An 18,954-nucleotide genomic window follows, 5' to 3' on the forward strand; every position below is an offset into this window, starting at 1 on the left:
TACTCTCCGGTACATCAGCAACTCCTTATTCCTACAGACTGTGGGGTATACCAGATTACCAGGTCACTGAGTAGATTGTCACCCATTCTTCTCATTTGGGTAAAAGCATCTAGATGCAAATGAATCTGCTCTAATTAATACAAAAGTGTACATCATTGCAAATGCTGGTATTATTAACACTGGTGATAATATTCCTCACAACAGATCCTTCTACTCCAGTAAATAGGCTATGCTACACATTTTCTATTGAATGTTTCTTCTCTTCAGTATGTCAATTCCATCGTCCAAGTGAGGACTTTGAACATGCTAGGATACACATGCATATGTCAGTTTTAACTATAGCTACACTTTCCCAGCCAACTGCTCAGTCACTCATTCCCAAGTTACTGCTGAGATTCTAGGCCTGGCTGGCATGAAAAGCCTAGCATGGCCTGGCTCAAGATAACTTCCCAGCCTCACTCTGTGCCCCAACCACAAGGACCTTCTTTCTGTTCTTCCTCCTGGAATACACCCTGCTTCTCCCCCTCAGAGCTCTAGGTATGCTTTTCCCTCCAACCTCCACCCCAAGCATTGCCTCCTGGGGGAACCTTCCCCGTGGCTGGCTCCTGCCCCACCCCTGGATCGGATGCCTTGTGACACACACTTGTAGGACCATGTGTTTCTCCTTTTTGGCACTACTGGCTGTTCTACTTTTCCAGACACACATAGGGTCTCTGATAAACATTTCTCTGCTCCTAAATCCTAAGCTCCACGGGAGTAGGAACTCTGTCTGTTTTGCTAACTACTAGGTTCCAAGCACTGAGTAGGGGGCAGTAGACACTATAGCTGTTTGATAAAGAAGTGAAGAGATCCATACATTTAGAATGATTGATCGCACCCGTTTGGCATTTACCTATTTGCTTGGTTTAACTCAGAATTTAACTCAGCATTTCACAAAGGGGAAACTGATGCAGTAATAACTGGCTGATAAAACCACATAAGTAGTAAGTACCAGAGCTGATTGGGGAGGGGGGACCTAGCTCTTTCAGGGGAGTCAGCAGGGTTTCGCAAAAGAGGTGTCCTCTGAACCAGGTGCTAAGAGGGCCGATATAGAAAGAAGGAATCGGAAACAGCATGCACAAAAAGAAGAAAATGAACAAGTGAGTCTTGCTCAGGGAACAGAAGGAAGTTTAAGGAGCCTGCTCATGGGGCTGTTAGGTCTAGAACAGCCCTTAAACAGATGATTGAGGGAGGGGAGCGCTGATTAAAACTGCCTTGGGGCGCCTGGGTAGCGCAGTCATTAAGCGTCTGCCTTAGGCTCAGGGCGTGATCCCTGCGTTCTGGGATCCCGGGATCCGGATGGAGTCCCACATCAGGCTCCTCTGCTGGGAGCCTGCTTCTTCCTCTCCCACTCCCCTGCTGTGTTCCCTCTCTCGCTGGCTGTCTCTCTGTTGCATAAACAAATAAAATCTTTAAAAAAAAAAAACTGCCTTTGTTTCTGGGCTATTTTTTTTAAGGTTTTATTTATTTATTTATTTGACAGAGAGAGGCAACGAGAGAGGGAACACAAGCAGGGGGAGTGGGAGAGGGAGAAGCAGGCTTCCCACTGAGCAGGGAGCCCCATGCAGGGCTCGATCCCAGAACGCCGAAGGCAGACCTTGCAACGACTGAGCCACCCAGGCGCCCCTGTTTCTGGGCTATTTTGATTCAGTACCCTTGGGGTGGGCTGAGGGGACAGACTGGAAGGAGGAAGAAAATAAAGGTGAGGTTCACAATAGAAGGTAAGTGAAGATGAGGGGGGCCTCAGTTATGGCGTACAGAGTAGGAATGAGGGAAACAGGACATGTGCAGTTAGTATTTATAGGAGGAACTAATAGAATTTTAGAAACGAAAACAGATGTGGGGCTTGAGGAAGAAGGACATTTCCAGAATAACCCCAAGGCTTCTACCCTGGTTGGTGTGAGTAGAGCAGCACCCTGTAAGATGGGGCGGGGGGCGGAGAAGAGTAGGGTTGGCTTCTGGTGGGGGGTAGGTAAATAAGAAGTCCCATTTGAGGCAATCTGAATGCTACGAAGGTGGATGTTGATCATTCAAGCAGGCGGGCGGAAATACAACAGAACACCCAGTGTTTCTACAAGGGAAGTAGACAAATGGCATTATCATCTAGACCAGTGTCAGGCAAGAGAATTTTCTGTGATAATGGAAATGTTCTATCTTTGGTATCCACTGTGCAATACGATAGCCTGTAGCTACCTGTGGCTACAGAGCCCTGAAAATGTGGTTCATGCACCAGAGGAACTGAACTTGCAATTCTGTTGACTTTTAATCAATTTATATTTTTTATAAAAAATAATGTGGCTGCTATAGTAGACAGCACAGATCTGGACAAGAGAATCGGTCCTCTACTATTAAACACACCAAAACTGCTTATCAAAGATTGTTGAGTTTGGAAGGGACCTTGGAGTTTATTGGGTATAATTCCCTCACTTCACAACTACGGAAACTGAGGTTCAAACAGGAGAAGACACTTGCATGAAGCCAATGCAGCAAGATAGCAGGAAGGTAGACGATGGCCATGGTCTTCTGAGTCCGACCCAGTGTCCTGGCCCCTTCACACACTGCTCGTCCTGATCCAGAAACAGCTGCAGTGTTAAGTCCGGTGTGTATGGAACTGAGGCGGTTCATGGGCAAAGCAACCCCCCCGCCCCCCCCACTGCACTACACACCCCAAACACCATTGGATAAGGAACTCTCTCAGGTGTTTTAGCTGCAAATAACAGAACCCACTCTAATTCGTTTGACTATGAAAGGGATTGATTAGAGAAGGCTCCACAGTTTGCAGGGTCTCTGAGAGAGAGTCTCAAAGCCAGGCTTGGAGGCGATGCAGACAGACACTGCCAACAAATCACACTACCCCAGTAGTGATGGGGACCCTACTGTGCCCACCACTTGGCTCAGGGGAGCAGTTCCCAATCACCAGGGCCGGGTGAGGGGCCCCAAGCCCAGACCTCTGCCTCTCAGAGCCGGATGTCACTGCTGCCAGGCTCAGCAGAAGGCAATCCAGGTCCCACGTGCACGCACCTGTTCTCATCGGAGTAGAAATCGAGGGAAGGGGGAATGCGAGACACTTGCCCAGTGAAGAAAAGCAAGTTCCTGGCTCCCACCTGGTGTGGAAGCCCCACAGGGCAGAATGCTCCCGGGAATTAGAAAAAGAATTCCCAAAAAGGCACTACCACCATCATTACTTAACAAATGTCCTGTCAAATAAATAACCCATCTGCACTGGTTTTAGACCATGGAACTTATAGCCTGTCTTGCTCAGAACCATCCCTGACTCAGAGCTTTTCACACTTAAAATAATGTCTCTACATTGCAGATTTTCTCAATTAGTTCACCAGTGGCTGTTTTTCATTTTTTTTTTGTTAAAGAAACATTTATTCACTGAAACATCTGTATTGATAGAAGCTATGTATGGTAGGAAGTAAATTATGCATTTCAACTCTCTGAGCATGAAGGGTTACTTTTAGTTGTTTTTGTTTTTGTTTTTGTTTTAAATGATTTTTTATTATATTATGTTAGTCACCATACAGTACATCCCCGGATTCCAATGGAAATTTCGATGCTCCATTAGTTGCGTATAACACCCAGTGCAGCATGCAATACATGCCCACCTTACCACCCATCACCAGTCTATCCCATTCCCCCACCCCCCTCCCCTCTGAAGTCCTCAGTTTGTTTTCTCATAGTCCATAGTCTCTCATGTTTCATTCCCCCTTCTGATTACCCCCCCTTTCTTTATCCCTTTCTTCCCCTACCGATCATCCTAGTTCTTATGTTCCATAGATGAGAGAAATCATATGATAATTGTCTTTCTCTGCTTGACTTATTTCACTTAGCATTATCTCCTCCAGTGCCGTCCATGTTGCAGCAAATGTTGAGAATTCGTTCTTTCTGATAGCTGAGTAATATTCCATTGTATATATGGACCACAGCTTCTTAATCCAGTCATCTGTTGAAGGGCATCTCGGCTCCTTCCATGATTTGGCTATTGTGGACAATGCAGCTATGAACATTGGGGTGCATATGGCCCTTCTCTTTACTACGTCTGTATCTTTGGGGTAAACACCCAGTAGTGCAATGGCTGGGTCATAGGGTAGTTCAATTTTTAACTTTTTAAGGGACCTCCACACTGTTTTCCAGAGTGGCTGTACCAACTTGCATTCCCACCAACAATGTAGGAGGGATCCCCTTTCTCCACATCCTCTCCAACAATTGTTGTTTCTTGCCTTGTCTATCTTTGCCATTCTAACTGGCGTAAGGTGGTATCTCAGTGTGGTTTTGATTTGAATTTCCCTGATGGCTAATGATTTTGAACATTTTTTCATGTGTCTGTTAGCCATTTGTATGTCTTCATTGGAAAAGTGTCTGTTCATATCTTCTGCCCATTTTATGATTTGTTTATTTGTTTCTCGTGTATTGAGTTTGAGAAGTTCTTTGTAGATCTTGGATACCAGTCCTTTATCTGTGGTGTCCTTTGCAAATATATTCTCCCATTCCGTGGGCTGTCTCTTAGTTTTTTTGACTGTTTCCTTGGCTGTGCAGAAGCTCTTTATCCTGATAAAGTCCCATAAGTTCATTTTATCTTTTATTTCTCTTGCCTTTGGAGATGTGTCGTGAAAAAGGTTGCTCTGGCCGATGTCATAGAAGTTGTTGCCTATGTTCTCCTCTAGAATTTTGATGGATTCCTGTCTCACATTGAGGTCTTTCATCCATTTGGAGTTTATTTTTGTGTATGGTGTGAGAGAGTGGTCAAGTTTCATTCTTTTGCATGTAGCTGTCCAATTTTCCCAGCACCATTTATTGAAGAGACTGTCTTTTTTCCACCGGATGTTTTTTCCTGCTTTATCAAAGATTAGTTGCCCAAAGAGCCGAGGGTCCATTTCTGGGTTCTCTATTCTGTTCCATTGGTCGATGTGTCTGTTTTTGTGCCAGTACCATGCTGTCTTTGTGATCACAGCTTTGTAGTACAGCTCGAAATCCGGCATTGTGATGCCCCCAGCTTTGTTTTTCCTTTTCAACAGTTCCTTGGAGATTCGGGGCCTTTTCTGGTTCCATACAAATTTAAGGACTATTTGTTCCAGTTCTTTGAAAAATGTCCTCGGTATTTTGATCGGGATAGCATTGAAAGTGTAGATTGCTCTGGGTAGTATGGACATTTTAACTATGTTAATTCTTCCAATCCATGAGCATGGAATATTTTTCCATCTTTTTATGTCTTCCTCAATATCTTTCAAAAGTGATCTATAGTTTCTAGCATATAGGTCCTTTACGTCTCTGGTTAAGTTAATTCCAAGGTAACGCATGGTTTTTGGTGTTATTGTAAATGGGATGGATTCCCTAATTTCTCTTTCTTCAGTCTCGTTATTCGTGTATAGAAATGCAACTGATTTCTGGGCATTGATTTTGTATCCTGCCACCTTACTGAATTGTTCTATAACTTCTAATAGTTTGGGAGTGGATTCCTTTGGGTTTTCCATATAGAGTATCATGTCATCTGCAAAGAGAGACAGTTTGACTTCTTCTTTGCCGATTTGGATACCTTTGATCCCTTTTTGTCTTCTGATTGCTGTTGCAAGGACTTCTAGTACTATGTTGAATAATAGTGGCGAGAGTGGGCATCCTTGTCGTGTTCCTGATCTTAAGGGAAAGGCTTCCAGCTTTTCCCCATTGAGAATAATGCTTGCAGTAGGCTTTTCATAGATGGCTTTTATGAGATTGAGAAATGTACCCTCTATTCCTACACTCTGAAGGGTTTTAATCAGGAAAGGATGCTGTATTTTGTCAAATGCTTTTTCTGCATCAATTGAGAGGATCATATGGTTCTTGAGTCTTTTCTTGTTGATATGATGTATCACATTGATTGATTTGCGAGTGTTGAACCATGCTTGCATCCCAGGTATGAATCCCACTTGGTCATGATGGATAATCCTTTTAATGTACTGTTGGATTCTATTAGCAAGGATCTTGTTGAGGATTTTGGCATCCATATTCATTAGAGAAATCGGTCTGTAATTCTCCTTTTTGAGGGGGTCTTTGCCTGGTTTGGGGATCAAGGTAATATTAGCCTCATAGAATGAGTTTGGTAGCTTTCCTTCTGTTTCTATTTTTTGAAATAGCTTTAGGAGAATAGGTATTATTTCTTCTTTGAATGTTTGGTAGAATTCCCCAGGAAAACCGTCTGGGCCTGGAGTTTTATTATTTGGAAGGTTGTTTATCACTGACTCAATTTCTTCATAGTTAATTGGCCTATTTAAGAAATCTATTTCTTCCTGTTTCAGTCTTGGTAGTTTATAGGTTTCCAGGAAGGCCTCCATCTCTTCCAGATTGTTTAGTTTTTTGGCATATAGCTGTTGATAAAAGTTTCTAATAATCCTTGCAATTTCAATGGTGCTGGTCGTGACCTCTCCCTTTTCAGTCATAATTTTAATAATCTCAGTCCTTTCTCTTTGTTTTTGGACAAGTTTTGCCAGTGGTCTATCAATTTTATGGATTCTCTCAAAGAACCAGCTTCTAGTCCTGTTGATCTGCTCTACTGTGGTTCTGGTCTCTAATTCATTGATTTCTGCTCTAATCTTGGTCAACTCCTTCCTTGTCAGTGGGTTAGGCCTGTCCCTCTGTTGCTGTTCCAGTTTCTTGAGGTGAGAATATAGAAACTGCATTTTAGATTTTTCTATTCTTTTGAGTGAGGCTTGGATGGCTATGTATTTCCCCCTTAGGACTGCCTTTGCAGTATCCCATAGGTTTTGGACCGTTGTGTATTCATTCTCGTTGGTCTCCATAAATTGTTTAATTTGTTTTTTGATTTCCTGGTTTATCGAGTCATTCTTGAGCAGGATGGTTCTTAGCCTCCAAGTGTTTGAGTTTCTTCCAGGTTTTTCCTTGTGGTTGAGTTCCAATTTCAGAGCGTTGTGGTCTGAGAATATGCAGGGGATAATTTCAATCTTTTGGTATTGGCTGAGACCTGTTTTGTGTCCCAGAGCATGATCTATTCTTGAGAATGTTCCATGGGCATTTGAATAGAATGAGTATTCTTTGGTTCTGGGGTGTAGTGTTCTATATATATCTATGAGGTCCAACTCGTCGAGTATGGCATTCAAAGCCTTTGATTCTTTGCTTAGTTTTTGCCAGGGTGTTCTGTCTATTTCTGATAGTGGGGTGTTGAGGTCCCCTACTATTACTGTGTTCTTATCTATATGTCTCTTTATTTTGGTTAAGAGTTGGCTTGTGTATCTTGCTGCTCCCCTGTTGGGGGCATATATATTAATAATTGTCATATCCACTTGTTGAATACTTCCTTTAAGAATAATATAGTGCCCTTCTGTATCTCTCTCTATGGCCTCTAGTTTAAAATCCAGTCTATCTGATATGAGAATTGCTACTCCAGCTTTCTTTTGAGGTCCATTTGCGTGGAAGATGGTACTCCATCCCCTTACTCTAAGTCTGAATGCATCTTTGGGTTCAAAATGAGTCTCTTGTAGACAGCAAATGGATGGGTCATGTCTTTTTATCCAATCTGCAACCCTGTGGCGTTTTATGGGAGAGTTTAAGCCATTTAGATTGATAGAGATTATTGACAGATATGATTTTAATGATGCCATTTCTCTTTAAAGTCTTTGTATCGGTTGTGACTTGCTGCTCTGTATCACTCTTGGGGCCTTTTTACCTTTATAGAGCCCCCCTTAATATCTCCTGTAGGGCTGGTTTCGTGGTTACGAAATTGGTTAATGATTGGCGATTTTGGAACGTCTTTATTTCTCCATCAATTCTGAATGACAGCTTTGCTGGATAAAGGATCCTTGGCTGCATGTTTTTCTCTGAAAGAGCTTTAAAAATGCCCCCCCAAGCCTTTCTCTCATTCCAGGTCTCTGTAGACAGGTCTGACGTAATCCTGATACCTTTGCCTTGGTACGTGAGAAATTTCTTTGCCCTGGCCGCTTTCAATACTGTATCCTTGGATCTAATATTTGCGAATTGCACTATGACATGCCGTGGCGTAGGTTTGTCCTGGTTGAGCTTGGATGGGGTCCTCTCTGCCTCTTGGACACGAATGCTTGTTTCCCTTGCTAGATTAGGGAAGTTTTCAGCTACAATTTGTTCAAATATCTCTTCTAGACCTCTGTTTTTCTCCACCCCTTCAGGGATGCCGATGATTCTGACATTGGATCGTTTCATAGAGTCAGTAATCTCCCGTAATCTACATTCGTGGGCGTGGATTTTTTTAAGACCAGCTTCTATTTTCGTTTTTTCTTCTACTAACCCATCCTCCAATTCGCTAACGCGTTCCTCTGCCTCGGTGACCCTGGCCGTCAGAGCCTCTAGTTTTGACTGTATTTGGCCCATAGAATTTTTAATTTCTGTCAGATTCGCTCTCATTTCTGCCCTTAGGGATTCTATATTCTCAGCAACGCTTTCTCTGATGCTTTTTTCAAGTTTACTCATCATCTTGACCATTGTTGCTCTGAATTCCATTTCTGATAATTGGGATACATCCATATGTATTAATTCTGTGGCCGAGGCCAATTCTGTGGCAGAGGCCACAGACTCATTATCTTTTCTTTGCTGGGGGGGACTTCTCCTTCTCGTCATTCTGATGAAGAGAGATTGCAGGGTTGTCCAGAGCCCAAGTGTTGACTGGGACCCAGGCCGTGCGCCCTTGTTTTATAGAGATCTTAGGGATGTGGGCTTCTTCCTTAAAGAGTTTATTTATTTATTTGAGAGAGAGAGAGACAGTCAGCAAGAAAGGGAACCCAAGCAGAGGAGTGGGAGAGGAAGAAGCAGGTTCCCGGTGGAGAAGCCCGATGAGGGACTCCTTACGGAGCGTTGTGATCACACCCTAATCCGAAGACAGGTGCTTGGTGACTGCGCCACTCAGGCGCTCCGGGTTGTGGGCTTCTTGATTTTTCAGCCTGCCTTCTGGGGGAGGGGCCTGCCTGCCGGTACTCAGAAAACCCTGTTTGGGTAGAGTCTCTGTGTCCCTTGCGAGGGGGGATGGGGATGGGCACCCTGTGAGCCGGTATTTCCGGGCTTTTGTTCTCTGGCGGCTTTCCCTGGCGGTTTGCTATGCCTCTTCTGAGAGAGCAGCAGCGGCTGAAATTCAGCCTCTGTCTCAGAACAGAGGGATCGCGGATCATTCTCCACTGATGTTCTGGCCACTTTAACTCTGTTTCTGTTGGTGCTGCTCAACCCTGCAGCATCCTGGACTGTGCGCCCCACACCCGGCGTCTCAGCCCTCACTTCCAGGGCCGGCGCATCTCTGTCCTTTATGTTTCTAACCCTGCCAGCTGCCAGCCGCCCCGCGCGTGCTCCCGGAGCTCCCGGTCTCAGTCTGGATCCAGTGAGCACACTGGAGTTCCGGAGCTCCGTGAGAAGTCTGGTAGCGCGTGCCCCCGGCTCACGGTCTCAGTCTGCTGTCTCGAGGGTGCGGGTCACAGGCAGTTTGCACTTGTTTTATAGGGACCTTAGGGATGTCGGCTTCCTGATTTTTCAGCCTGCCTTCTGGGCGAGGGGCCTGCCTCGCTGATATTCAGGAAACCCTGTTTTGGTAGAGTTGCCCCATCCCCTCAATACTCAGCACTTGAGATGTTCATTTGTAGAGATCCAGATGTATCTTCCTGCGTCTCAGGCTGATTCTGTGGGTGTTCAGAATGGTCTGGTAGATATCCAGCTCGACTCGGACCAGCTGAGAAAGGGTCGCCTACTCCTCCTCCATCTTTTCTCCTCCTTGCAGAAAGTGGTTGCCTTTCTGTTCATAGAGTTTCTGCTACTCTTTTCTTCATTCTCCAGTTGCATTCATAGGTATTCGGAATGGTTTGGTAGCTCTCTCGCTGAATTCCTGGGACCAGACAAAATTTAAGCCTCCTGCTCCTCCGCCATCTTGGACTCCTCCCTCTAGTTGTTTTTTTTTTTTTTAATCTGGGTTTTCTAATTAACAACCCTAATATAGCACAGCGATGAAGATGAATAATTCTAAAAACTTTTTCTTCAAAAGTGGTTACCAGTAAGAGAGAAGCAAGAGTAGATCTGAGAAATCTTCTAAGAACTGAAAATTACCATAATGTAGAACAGAGTCGTCAAGGCCATTTCAACCCCAAAATTCTACAAAGGAAAGAAAAGGTCTACAAACCACTCCAGGGGTTTCAGTCTGGACAGTAAATAAGAAAAACTGTCTTGGACAGTGACCGTGGGCCGGGGGGGGGGGGGGAGGTTGGGAAGGGGGCTCAAATTTCGACAACAAACCAGCACATTATACAACAGCTTCCATGGGGTTCTGCTCCACGCCGCCCAGAGGGGGAGCCAGTGTGGGGATGTAGCTCCTGCGCTCACATGGCTGACGTCCAGGGGCAGCAGCACCACAACAGGAGCACTGAGGGCCTAAGATAAAGTGCCAGGGAAGGAGCCAGAGGCCGGGCTAGCAGGGAGCTCCTGAGACAAGATGATGACTCATCACCAGGGAAAGGCTGCAGACCTCCACCCTGAGTGAAGTTCCTGGCGCCAGACCCACTCTCTCCAGCTGCCCATGCTTCTAGAGAGAGCCTACCACCATGTTCCACCATGGTTTTATTGCCTCCAAGGTACTGCCCACGTGCACGACGGCACCTTTCACGGTATACCAAGCAAACATTAACAGAGGGATACTAAAGCACAGTTTAGGGTTGTCATTGTTATTTAACAGAGCAGCTTTCACAGCAGCTGGTGGTCAGAGAATCTTCCCCGAGGAGCAAGGACAGGCCTGGGTCACCGAGCTCCAGCTTGTGGTGGCACAGTATGGTGATGGCTGAGGTTCAAAAATCCCAATTTCACTGACTTCCCAGCTAACCCTGTCACAGTGAGTTTTGAAAAATATAAATCAGGTCATATCATTCCCCTCCTTCAAACCCTCCGATGGCTCTGACAACATTTAAAAGGGAACCCAATCTTCCTCACAGTCTGGCTGTGGCCTCTGCCTCCAGATCTCCTTGGACTCCTTGCTCCATGATCCTGCAGCCCCACCGGCTTCCTTCCTTCTGTTCCTCCCGTGGCTCCTTTTCATCTCAGGGCCTTGGAGCTTACCCTTCCCTCTGCCTGCAAACAACCTAGGCCAGACCTTTCTCTGGCTGCCTTCTCCTCCTTGCTCACATCTCCACTCAGTGTCCCCAACTGCCTCAAAGAGGCTCTTCCTACTTTACCTGTGCTGTCACAAGTGGCTCTTGGCGCATGCCCCTCCGTCACTTCATGGCAGCCCCTGTGCCCACTTGTTTGTTTGCTTGTCTACTCTCTGTCTCCACCCACTGCAGTGCAAGCCAAGTGCGGGCAGGGCACTGTCTACCTTCTCACTGCTTCTCTCCCAGCTCCTCGAAGAGTGCTTTAGGCACTTAGCTGGTTGCAGAAATGGATTACATGAAAAGACAAGGACATGGTTACTAAGTCCCGTTACATGTTTGACAGTTAAAATTTACTCATTCAAACATTTAAAAGATAATAATAATAATGGTGCCAAACGCTCAGGCAGCCCTCCTACCTACATTCTGCATTCTTGGGTTACTCAGACTGGGGACCCGGGTTTCAGCCCTATCATAAAGGAAACGAACTTTCTCAATCTGTTGCTTTATACCTTTCTTTTAATGGGAAAAGCATGACATTTCTAAAAATTGAGATATAACTGACATTTAACATATTAAAAACAAGACAACAGGCCCAAAATGGAGTTGCTAATGCTAAGCCCCACATTGAGACTTCACCAAACAGAGACTTAACTGCAGTTTCCTCTCTTCCAGAAATGGATTCTTAAACCAGTCCATCAGGAATCACCTGATCAGCGCAAGTTAATGTGCCCCATAGACCCCTGCCATTTGCCAAAATAAGCAAAGTAACCATGCAAAAAACCAACCCATTTTTTTTGCCTAGTTTAACTTCCTTGTTCCCCTCCCTCCTGCGTATGCAAGTCTTTCATTTTGTACAGCTCCTCAGGGCTCCCTTCTTTCTGGCTAGATTGCACACTGTCCTAACTGGTTCGATTTTTGCTCAAATAGACTCTTCAAACTTTTCGTATGCCTCAGTGTATCTTTTAACAAACATTATATTAAATTTCAAGTATATAACATAAAAGATCTGATCCACGTGTATGTTGCAAAATGATCCCCACAGTAGTAAGTCTAGTTAACAACCATCACCTCATATGGTTACAAATTTTTGTATGTGTGATGAGAACTTTCGAGATCTACGCTCTTAGCGACTTTCAAATTTGCAATACAGTATTATTAGCTATCGTCACCATGCTGTGCATTACATTCCCAGGACTTATTTATTTTATAGCGGGAAGTTTGGGCTCCCAAAGGACCCTCTGTGCATTAGACACTATGGGATATTATGGGGAATACACACATGAACCAGACCCTGCCCTCAAAGAGCTGTCAAGGAGGAACGTAGGACATGCACGAAAAGAACTCTGTTTAAAGCGATGGGTTCCAAACTTCCCTGAGCATAAGGGTCACCCGGGGCTGGTGGTACGACACCGATTCCTGGCCCACATGCATCTAAAGCATCCTGGCGGATTCCCGTGGTCCGGGGAGCTTGGGAAGTAGTGTTATGAAGGGAGAAGGCAGAAGGCTGCTTGGAGGAGGCAGCACTCAGTTGGGCTGGAGGGCCAGGAAGTGGGTGTGGAGAAAGGGGGGATGATTCAGGCACAGGGAACACATAAGCCAAGGAAAGAAGCCAGGAGATTCGGGGAGGGACAGAAAGCTGCATGTGTGCTCATTTGGCGGTGGCACAAAGAAGAATATGGTGAGATGAGGTGGAAAGGCAGCTTGAAGACCGACTGTGGTGGGCCCGGAACATGAGCATATGGTCTGGCTTTGACAGAAGGGAAGAGAAGCACTGACTCGTTCTGAGTACGGAGTGACAGCATCAGGTAAGTGGTCAACTCAGGTGAGTAATGAGTGGCTCAGAAAGGGTCCTGAGCTACCTGCAGGCTCACAGCTGGAAGGAGAGAGGCCAGCACTCAAACCCTGCTACTCTGATTCCAGAGGTGAGGTGCGGGAGGGGAAGGGACAAATTGGCCCTCGCTGAGTCCCCGCTGTTCCCAGGCACAGAGTTGAGCTATTGGCAACCATCATCACACCTCACGACAGCTCTAGGAAGTATGAAGTCCAAGTTACAGACAAAAGTACACAATCCTTCTCCAGAAAAGGAAGGAAAGGGTGATGTGAAAGATGCTGAGGAGGCTGACTCAAAGGCATTTGGAAACTGGGCACAGGAACAATGATGGAAGTACGGCAGCGTCACGGAAGAGGGGGCAGGCTCATGGAAGGGGTGGGGGGGACAGCCCGTAAAAGGTGGGACACCGGGTGGAATGGGGGACAGCCCCGTGGAAGGGGGGGCATGGCCCCATGGAAGGGGGAGGATGGCCTCTTGGAAGGCGGAGGGACGGCCCCATGGAAGGGGGGGACAGCCCCATGGACGATGGGATGTCCCCCTGTGGAAACAGGATAGCTTCTCTTCAGGACCCTGCCTGCATTTTCATTAACTGCCTCTGTGGGGTCTGCTTTGGAGTCTGGCTTTCTTCACTCACATGCTTTTCACTTTTTATGTAAAACACTTTGTTATGGGAACATTGCACAGCTCATTAGCCACTGGCTTTCATATACCACAAGTGGAATGAAAGGAAGGTTTAAAAAGAATGCTGTGCTACCGCAGTGGCCTCAGAGAAGAGGAGCTTGCGGCAGGCAGAGACAAAAGAGACTTGGTGGCTCCCTAGGAGCCACTTCTCCCCTCCAGGTGCCACTCAGAGACGATCAGCAGGGCCTAATTAGGACTGTGAAACACAGAGTTTAGGCTCAGCTCAGGTGGGAGCAGCTTTTAATCAATGCATTTGCTTTTCATACCACTACTAAAAATCATCTCGTTGGACAAACAAAAGTTGACTTCCATGTTACATTTACAAAATTAAAAATCCAAAATCCTATGTAACAAATCAAGTATTCCGCCTCTGAGTTACTGTGCATGTATGTGTGTCTGTGTGTGTTTAGAAATATATACATAATAGTTTTATCTTTCTTTTATATTTATCTATAAAATATGTGTGTATATATATATATATGTATGTGTATATATATTTATATGTCTCTAAACTGCTAGACTGAATACAGATGCTAATTATCTTCCTATTACCATCTGGTTCTTACTCCCAGGACCAAATGCCCACCCTCCTGTCCTTAACCTCTCTGTTTCCAGAGCAGCTCAGAGCCTAACCAGGTATCAACTACCCTAAGGAGACACAGAAAAGAGGGAGGCTTATCCCTAGCTCTCTTCCTTTTTCTTAGGAGGAGTCCTTTAGCCTAAATTAATCCTTCATTTGACTACTTGCCTCCTTAAAGATGCAAGGTAGACTCTTTTGAACATTTCACACATCACAGAATCCAAGACATATTTCAAATGATGGTGAGCAGACTTCTTTATCAACACCACGAATGCTACAATTAACTTCAGCAAATGTGCTGGTAGACTTTGTGCTACTCAAAATAAAGGAGGTTAAAAACTACCCTGTGATTCATGGAGCTCAAAACACCAACATTTTTTAGCCCAAACAACCCTTCTCTTCTGCTCTAGGGCTAGTTGCATGAATGGGTCGGGTAAAGGACATCACCAAGGGAAAGCCAAAAATGGCTTTGCTCATTTCAGAACTCAGTGAACCATTAATCCACACAGGACTGTGATTCGCTGCCCTCCAGCAATTCAAAGACCCTCCGGACCACGATGGACTCTCAGGATCAACCTCCAGAATGAAAGCACTACGGGAAAGGAACAGTTCTCCCATTCTACCTTCTCTCTCACCAGAACAAAATGCTTCCAAAGGGCAAATGCTGTTTTACAGAAACATCAGCATTTCCATAGGATTGAATCTACACTATATTGAACACCATTCTATAAGCAGCATCTGTTTACTTAGAGATAGGAACTTATCTTCCACGACCATGATCAACCCTGGAGATCTTCTCAGATAGTTTTAGGGCCAGAGGCTCAGTGATGTTTTCTATTTGCCTAAGAAATATCAGTGGCAGGCCCCGACGCTGCATTTCTGCTAGTCCTGACGGGACATCAAGACACAATCCTTAGGACAAAACTAGTGCCTCTGCTGTACTCACACCTGATCTTTAGAAAAAAAAAATGGAAAATAACAGTAAAGAAAACTTATTTTGTTATTTAGAAAAAAATCCTTATTTGAAATGGATTATATAGCTAAGTATAAATAATATAGAAAAGAAGATGGAAATACAAGTACTATTTTTCTGATTTTTAAATGTATAAGCGTAAGGGCAATACAAAAATTGTAAAAGGAAAATGGACAAGTTTAATCTTTCAGACATGACGACAACCTGTATCACTTAAAACTACTCGCCAACGTGAGGAGCTCAGAGAGGGGCGGAAGGGCAGGCACAGGGCAGTGACCGTGTGCCTCCGTAAGAGAGTGGTGGGCTGGCCACAACTCTGGGTAAAATGAAAAATGCGTGGGTCAGCAAGAATCAAACCAACATCACTAATCATTTTGAGTTTCTTGCCAAAACTAAACTAAGCTAAACTTAAACATACCCTATCCTTTAAAATGAAGCAGCGATTTTCTTCCCTAATCCCTCTTTCCAGATTGGACACTTTTTTCCCTTTTTCTTTTGTAGGACCCCAACCTCAAGTCTTCTTCTGAGGCTATTCTTAAGTGCGTTGTGATTACTGTTTCCTCAAAGTCCTTCCTTTGATTTCCGTGAGATTTGGAAGGATTGAGGTCAATTTTCCCACAGTCATCATAAAACACCAATACCAAAAATGCTCACATTTCATCAAACTTGACAGCTCCCTCCTGCTCCCACAGTGAAATACTCCAACAACTTAAAAGGAAGCATGTCCCTCCTTGCAGTTGCCTAGGCTGGGAGTACAGACAGGGCTCCTGGCTTTGTGGAAATTTATGTCATTCCAGAGAAGTTGACATTACTCCCATCTACATAAAAGATGCAGCTGATTAATTTCAGGCATGCTGCAGTTTCTCTCATGCCAAACACTAAGTATTCAATACAGCCTGACGACCCAGAGTACAAGTGAAGAGCTTGTTGAAGCCAAAAAACGTAGTTAATTAAAAAAAAAAAATCGATGCCAATTTTTCCAACGCCTCCTCTTTTACAAAGGGAATATATTTTCTTCTCTCAGCCAACACAGGGTGGGAAGGATTCAAGCAGCACTGCCTCACTCTTCCGACCCTCTACAGTTCTCTCCAGTGACAGAGTCCCAGGAAGATGCCAGCGCTCTCCAGCTCAACAAAGGTACCACCATCACCTTTGCCTCCCCACTCCCCTGCTTCTCTCTACCCAATTGGAACCACATTCTCTACGACAAAAGGGCACTCAACACCTTCTGGTGGCTAAATACAAGAGTTCCTCCAATTAAAAAGGAAAAAAAAAAAATCCCCACTCAAACCACCCTCTCCACCAGCTGCCTGGCCTTTCTTTCCTCCCCTTCCCAGCTTAACTTCTTGAAAGATTTGTTACTGCCATTCCATCATCTGCCCCTCACATGGCACCCCTACCCACTTCAACCTGGCTTAGGGACCCTCGTGCCAGGGCAATAGTTCTCACTGACATGCCCATGAGAAACAGCGCTCTGTCCCCATCAGGCTGGACCTCCCAAACCGGGAGCAGAAAGGACCCATTTTCTAAAGAGAGCTGCAAATAAAGGGGTGATACCCCGCACCCCTAGGAGATGGAGAACTGACTGGCCCCTGCAACCACCTCCACCCCACATCTCTACCCCTCAACTCCCAAACTGGGAGGAGGGCAGAGGAAGGAAGAGTCTTCATGTTCTTGGCTTAGGGCAGAGTGCTGCCCTGTGGGGGCGGGGGGGGGGAGCATGGCGGAAATGAAGAGACCTTGTCACAGAGACTGGGCATGCCTGCAAGGAGGAGAGAATGACCCCTCATTCCCCAAGTGGACACACCACAAACATGCTGATTTGCTCTGCCTCTACCAGATGAAATATATGTAGGGATAATATATGAAAGGACAACTGCAGAGAGATGTCAGGGCAGAAAGAAGCCTTAACCCCCAGTTCTGCTTGGTTCACAGAACACTGACGAAGGTGACCGTTTAGAACATCTCACTGGTACCCATCCAAAAGGGTCTCCTTCCAGGACAAGGGGATTACAGCACCAGTTACATTAGAGGAACATAGCCACCCCCTTTCCTTCCTGCCCACCCAACATAGGAGATTTGGTTAGAGCCCAGAAGAAGGAAAAGGAGGAGGGGTCCCATAGGCAGACCATCCCTCCTCCCCACTTCAGGTCCCTCCCACCACAAGCCTGGCAAGTGATAAACTCAGGGAAAAGCCTTAAATCAAATGCCTGTGCTTCCCACAGTGGCGTTCCCAGACGTTTCCAAGTAAGTGGCCCACGATAGGCGTTATCATTATTTGTTGAATAAATGACTGAAAAGCTTCTTCTTAATTCTTGCCTCCCTTGTCCTTTCTGCCTCATTTTGTTCATTCACTCCAACCACAAATATTTGTTGAAGGTTGATTCTATACAATTTAATCATGGACAGGTGATTAAGACATGTTGCCTGCCCTCCAGAGAGTTACTAGAGAATATAAGCGAATACAAACTTAATCGGCCACTAGCACTTGTGGATACCGTGGCATGGCAACAGTACCAAATACCAAAGATGTTAACTCAAAAATCCACACCACCTGCTGAAGTATATGCACCCGGCTTTCTCTCGTCAGTTTACATATGGAATTCTCATGTCTGCCTTTTCGGTGAACGCTGGTCTTTTATCCCTTCTGCTAAAATGCATTTACCCTTAATGTGTTAAGGGTAGTGCTTAACACAGTACCATCTATGTGTGATATCCTGGAGAAAGCCAGGAAAATCCATATTCCTTGGGTCTAGGGTAAGCCACAAAGATTTCAGTGCACAGCCTTGAGGCCCTGGAGAAATGTCAAGGTATGTCTGGCCTTTCTTGGAACACCACCGTATGTGATGCAGCCGAGGAAATGCTGTGGGTTTAAGAAAAAGGTGATGCTGGTGATGTACATTTCCCCTCAGACGGCATCTTCCCCACAGAAAGATGGTCATGCACTGTGGAGAGCTGAACCACTGTAACATCTATCCAGAAATCACATGTGATTTCCAGTTGTTTATTAGCAGACTCTTAGAATTAGCATTTAAAGTCTCACATCTGCAGAAAGCAAATCACTCTATACAATTTCTAGTTTCCTTGTAATCATTAACTTACAGTCCTTTATCAACCATTACTGCTTCTCACATATATTTTTGACAAGAGGTTTTTTTAACAATCATTTTTCACTGTTATTAGAATAATATATGCTTGATACAAAAAAAAACCTAGAAAATAGAGCAAACTTGATAGCAGAAAAAAATATCATACAAATTTTTACCAACCCTGTTAATATTTTGGTATATTTCCATTCAACCTGTTTGATTTAATAACTATTTGGCATTAATGTGCCCCATAAGCCAACTCTGGTAAAAATCACCAATAAACTAGGATACAAACTGCCATCTGTAATCTCCTCCAATTATGAACAAGGTTGGAGTTGCATGACTACAATACAACCAGTAGATTCAACTTTAAAAGCTTAAACTCAATGGAGGGAAAATTGGTTAAGTGGGTCGTTTAATGTATGAATGCAAGCTGGCACTCTTCACTTTTCTATTTGTCTTTCCAGCAGCCCAGCACTTGGAGTAAGTTTGTCCAAGCTTTTGGGAAACTATCACTTCAGATATAAACACCTTTAAACAGAAGTTCTTCTGATCGTTGAAAAAGGATAATTTCATGTGCAATTCTTAGAGACCCAAAAACCATAGTGCTAGTGGTGGGGTTTTTTTGACAAGTATACAATTGCCATTAATTGTCAAGATATTTAAAAAGGATTTTATTT

General features: G+C 44.8%; 1 protein-coding gene across 1 annotated transcript in view; it reads right to left on the reverse strand.

The window, feature by feature from the left end:
• HHAT (hedgehog acyltransferase) overlaps window positions 1–18,954 on the reverse strand; it is a 306,415-nt gene that overhangs the window by 143,038 nt on the left and 144,423 nt on the right. The window lies entirely within an intron of this gene.

Source organism: Ailuropoda melanoleuca, chromosome 8, assembly GCF_002007445.2.
Source record: "Ailuropoda melanoleuca isolate Jingjing chromosome 8, ASM200744v2, whole genome shotgun sequence".
NCBI lineage: Eukaryota > Metazoa > Chordata > Mammalia > Carnivora > Ursidae > Ailuropoda > Ailuropoda melanoleuca.